The following is a 5,071-nucleotide window of genomic DNA, read 5'->3' on the forward strand; positions in this document are numbered from 1 at the left end:
AGGAGTCCGTTAAGAGAGACCTGAAGGATTGGAGTATCGACAAAGAGCTAGCTATGGACAGGGGTGCGTGGAAGCTTGCTATCCATGTGCCAGAGCCATGAGTTGGTTGCGAGATCTTATGGGTTTCACCTCTAGCCTACCCCAACTTGCTTGGGACTAAAGGCTTTGTTGTTGTTGTTGTTGTTGTTGTAATAGACTCAAGGGATCATCACTATCTTTTAGCAGTTCATGACCCTGATAATCCAACAATTGATCTGAATACGGCAATTTACTATAGGGTAGGCGTACAAACATGCTAATCTTCACTGGCAAGAAAAAAATATTTTTCATATAGTCAAAACCTCCCGAACAGCAAGATATTAATCAGATGTCATCATCTTACTGAACCCATCACACAAAGTATTGAAAATGATGAATGATTTAGAAGTTGATCTGTTGATCAATATACTTTGGCAATGGTTGTGCTGAATATTAATTCCAAACAAAAATCTCAAAAAGGCCCAATAAATCAGGTCATCCACAAAACTCCATGTATCCATCACATATTTTCAATGTGATCATGAACTTACCTAAAAAAACAATCAAGAGGAAGACTCATCCAATAATCAATGAAAACATTGCAACGAAAGCCTACTGGTAAGGCGTTTCTAGTATTCTTCTTGAGCAACTTCTCGTTTCCCCCCTCCCTTCTCCCCTTCTTATCTTCCTGTGCCTCCCACTTCTCCTCTTTCCTCAAACGCTCTTCTTCAGTTTCCTGAAAAATCAAGAACTGGAACTCCTATTTCAACACACTTCAGAAAGTGGCAAAGCTTAGCATACCCACTGCCTAGTATCAAAGTTAAACTACTTTAGATATAACGGTTGTAGACTTTGCTCCATACGGAGTAAGGATTATTAATCAAATATTCAGTACTAAATGTAATTCTGCTACCACAAATTATATATGTTCTATTTGTAAAATTTGTTGTACTCCTCATATCATAGGTGCAATGTGACAGGCAAGGTTATGAGATCATTGGCAACATAGCTTTGTATTCAATCTAAGGCTTCACGACCGGAGGGTAGTTGTATGCTAGGATAATCAACTTCTGTGAACAAACATACAAAATAGACTATTTGAACACAGGCTGATGTAGAAGATAGCCACTACTATAAATTTGTAACATAGCTAAGTATTCAATATGAGGCTTCCATCTCATGTTTTAACTACAACAATCTTAAAAGCTAACTAAGAAAAACATAAACTCCCAATTTGCAAACTATCCCGCAAAATTTCCGTGTACAACAATCTGACATCATAAGTAGGCCTCCAACCAGACATCATAGGCTGCCTTGCAAACATTTTCAACTGCACGGGCATCATAGGTAGGCCTCCTTGTCGACTACAACATAGATATACCTTAGTTACCGCCATGAACACCAGAAAAGTCAAGACTATCATCTAGAACAACAGAAGATATTTATAAACAGTAATGACATGAACATAGATCGTCCAAAGTTTCATCCCGCACGAGCACCTCCGCCCACACAAGCACCTCCGACCACACGACCTGCAGGCCAACCGACACCTATGAAATTGTTAAGAGGAGCTTAATTTGTGAAGCGTTCGTCAAACACCCAAGAAGCAAAACACTAAGGCCCAAGAAAACAACATGAAAATAGATTGAAGCACATGTACAATTGAGGCTGCAACGCAATTTGCCCGAGATGAACGGGACCTTTGATGCAGAATAGACCAATCAAAGGACCTGGAAAAAAAATTCAAGAAAAAAAGGACCTGGAAATTACAAAATATATAAGACCTTATTATTGCTAATTGTTGCAATTACACGGCATGCCTCTTAACGTATTTGCAATTCTGGCATTCTTAGTAATCTGAATGTGTAGCAAAACTCTGAATTTTGTACCGTAGGACAGTTGTGCTCACTCTGACCAGAAGCATGTACAAATTTCAAGAAAAAAATGCACTTCTTAAGTATTTAAAAGTGAAAATCTGAATTATGTGCTATAGGACAATTGTGCTCACTCAGGGTTGCAGCTTGTATGTGTAATTTTCTTAAGAAAAGTAGCGCTTCAGTAACTATGAATAGATGACAGACAAATGCCAACTGGAAGCATCGGAATCAAACAAGCATAAACAACAGTTCTAACAATTAATTTCTTTGGTTTGCTACGGCGCTTGTCCATTTCTCTGGTTTGCTACGGCGCTTGTCCTCCACGGTTTATCAGGTAACTACAGTTGAAACTAAACGGAGGTGGGATAGAATACAAAATCTGCAACACATGAGTGCAGAACTTCGTCTCTGGAGATCCATGTCGAAACAAACATTCAATCGTCTCTTGCAGAATGACAAGGCCGGGGAAGAATACCTTCAGATGAGGCTGACAACGGAAGGGAGGAAACTTGTGCAGATCTCGAACCAGCAGGTAACGGAGATAAAGCTTTTGGAACGTCCACTCATCTCTGCATTGATGAGAGATTCAGGATTGCGTCTGAGGGCATCTCCAACGCTAGGCGCTAAGAGAGGGCGCCAGGAAAATGGTCCTAGTCGATTGGCAGTTACGGCATCGATTCCTTGCATCGGGCGCCGCAGCGACGCAAAACAAGGCATCAAGCGCTAGCATTTTCTTTCTTTTTCTTTCCTCACGAGATGACACACGGATCACTATTTTCACCAATGCTTAGCGCCGATGGTTAGCGCCTAGCGCTGGGATAGATCACGCTTGGTGCTTGAAAAAAAATTTGGTGTTTACTTTTTTCTGTTTAAGCGCCCAGATAAGCACTCCCCATTGTAGATGCCCTGATGGCATTATGTTTGTTAGGTGATTTCGCTTCTGGTTTGGGGGCATTTGTCATGATGTTTATGTTCAGCAGAAGTTGTTTTTTATTGTGAAAATCAGAGGACCCTGAAAATGCATCTGAACATCATCGTTGAGATGATAAAATAGTATGCAGTGTTTGTTTTTAGGACCCTCAAGATGCAAGTGGATTAAGGTAAAACCACGGGGAAGTTAAGAAATCAGTACAAGCATATAATAACAGAATATAAAGATCGGAACATGATTTACCTGAAAGGAGATGGGTGTCGTCGTCAGTTGAGCTCCTCGGGCGTGTCGTGGGAGGTGAGGAGGGCCGTCTGCGGCGTGCGCGGAGAGGCGTGGAGGGCCGGCACGGAGGCGCGCGAGGCTGCGACCGGGCGCGGCAGGGCTCTGGCGGAGGAGCAGAGGCGGCGGCCCGGCGCGGAGGCGCGCTGGCGAAGGAGCAAGGGCCACCGGGAAGGACCACCGCTTGGCATGGGGACAGTAGAGATGATCGGGACGACTACCACGCCCCAGTCACCTGCACCCGTGATGGGCTGTCGTGATGGAAGACGACCTTGCCGGATCCCGTGGAGCAGCGGCACCTCCGCCTATGGCGGCGTCAACGGCGAGCGAGGAGGGCGAACAGATCCCGCATTGGCGTCGATGCACCGGCTCCTCGTCTTGGAGTCAGCAGAATGTGCGCGGCCACCGGCGACGAAGGGCGCGGCCGCGGCAGGCGGCAAAAGGCCGGCGGGGAGGCTCCCGGGGCGACGGCCGCGGCGACCGGTGGCGGCTGCGGGAGGCGGCTCCGGGCGCGGACCGACGGCGGCTATGGGAGGCGGCTCCGAGCGCGGCGGGGTGGCTCCTGCGACTAACGGCGGCGCAAGGCTGCGAGAACAACGGGGAGGCGAACGGCACGGGAGGAGGAGGATGGGGCGAGCGAGATCGAGGAGGAGGCGAGAGACGTGCGGGGAGGAGGAGGCGAGAGGGGTCGTGCGGGGAGGAGGGGAGAGGTTGTGCGGTCGTGTGCGGGTAGCATTTTTTTTTTGAACGGCGGGTCAATTAGCGGTCGTTGGATTTGGCTTAACGCGTGGTTGCAGCGTTAAACACAGAAATGACAGAAGGATTATTGACCATCAGATATTGATGATGGATGGGTGTGATTGTTTGGATCTGCCTCTCTCTTCCTTTTATAGTGGTAGTAGATGCTTGACATTTTAGATATTTTTACATATTTAACATATTTAAAATAAAATTAACATTTTCGATACACGATCAAGATTTATAAAAAAATAAGTTTTTATGTTCAGTTCTTTTAATAGACATTCTGCATTTTTGGTACATGCTTAACATTTTTCACATTGTTTTCGTACAAGCTTAACATTTTTGACATAGATGATTAATATTTTTTAAATATGCTTATTTTTGGATATCTGCTTTTTCTATACACATTATACATATTTTTTTATACATCAGTAACATTTTTATATGCATGTTCGTTATTTTCTAATTTAGTTATTAACATTTTTAAAAACAAATTTTTATTTTTACTTTTTCTCTACACATTATACATAGTTTTTTTTACATTGCACACATTTTTCTTATACACATTTAATAATTTAAAATGCGTAATTTACATTTTCGAAAAACTTATGTAATTATATATTTGAAATATATATGTTTTGAATATTTGGAAGTATAAATAAAAGTAAAAAGTCAAAAAAACGTGGCAGTGGCCTGGTACGGCCCAGTGTGGCGCTCGCTTCTCGGGGAATAGGAGGTCCCTTCGGCCTGTAGTGCTTGTCTTCGTCCTTTTATCTCAATTTCTCTTTATCTCAAAAAAAAAATCTCAATTCCTCTGAGTTCCAGCTGTGTAATTCGAGCTACTGTGATCTTAACACTGGCCGTAGGTCGTAGCACACTTGCTTCTGTCTCGGTTGCGGCTTTTGCAGCTTGGGCTCAACCAAGAGCCCAGCCCAGGTCGAGAACGCATGCACGCCTAATGTTCGGCATCCGATGACCGTCACGCAAAGTGTCCGATGATTCACGAAGGTACTGCTTGCGGATTGCGACGGTGGGAGTTAAAAGGCGCAAATGTCCATCATACCGTGCTCAGCCAAGCCAGTTCAGTCTCAGCCGAGCTACCAGTCAAGAGTCAATGGAGGCAGCAGCCGGGTGGACGACAAACAAGGTCGGAGGAGTACACGGAGTAGACCGACAAACTGTCCGCTGTCACGCGGAGGTTACTGGTGAGCATATGATCAGACCA

At 44.4% G+C, this 5,071-nt stretch overlaps 1 long non-coding RNA gene across 2 annotated transcripts; it reads right to left on the reverse strand.

Moving 5' to 3' along the window:
- Positions 1-402: 402 nt before the first annotated feature.
- LOC123113421 (uncharacterized) lies at positions 403-3,820 on the reverse strand. 2 transcript variants are annotated; one of them, XR_006456020.1, is made up of 2 exons: positions 3,070-3,820; positions 403-769 (listed from the first exon to the last, which is right to left on the reverse strand). It is a non-coding gene; the product is annotated as an uncharacterized lncRNA (long non-coding RNA). The 2 variants fall into 2 exon arrangements; XR_006456018.1 differs by having other exon boundaries at positions 403-1,568.
- Between the last annotated feature and the right edge of the window lie 1,251 nt (positions 3,821-5,071).

This window comes from Triticum aestivum, chromosome 1B (assembly GCF_018294505.1).
Source record: "Triticum aestivum cultivar Chinese Spring chromosome 1B, IWGSC CS RefSeq v2.1, whole genome shotgun sequence".
Lineage (NCBI taxonomy): Eukaryota > Viridiplantae > Streptophyta > Magnoliopsida > Poales > Poaceae > Triticum > Triticum aestivum.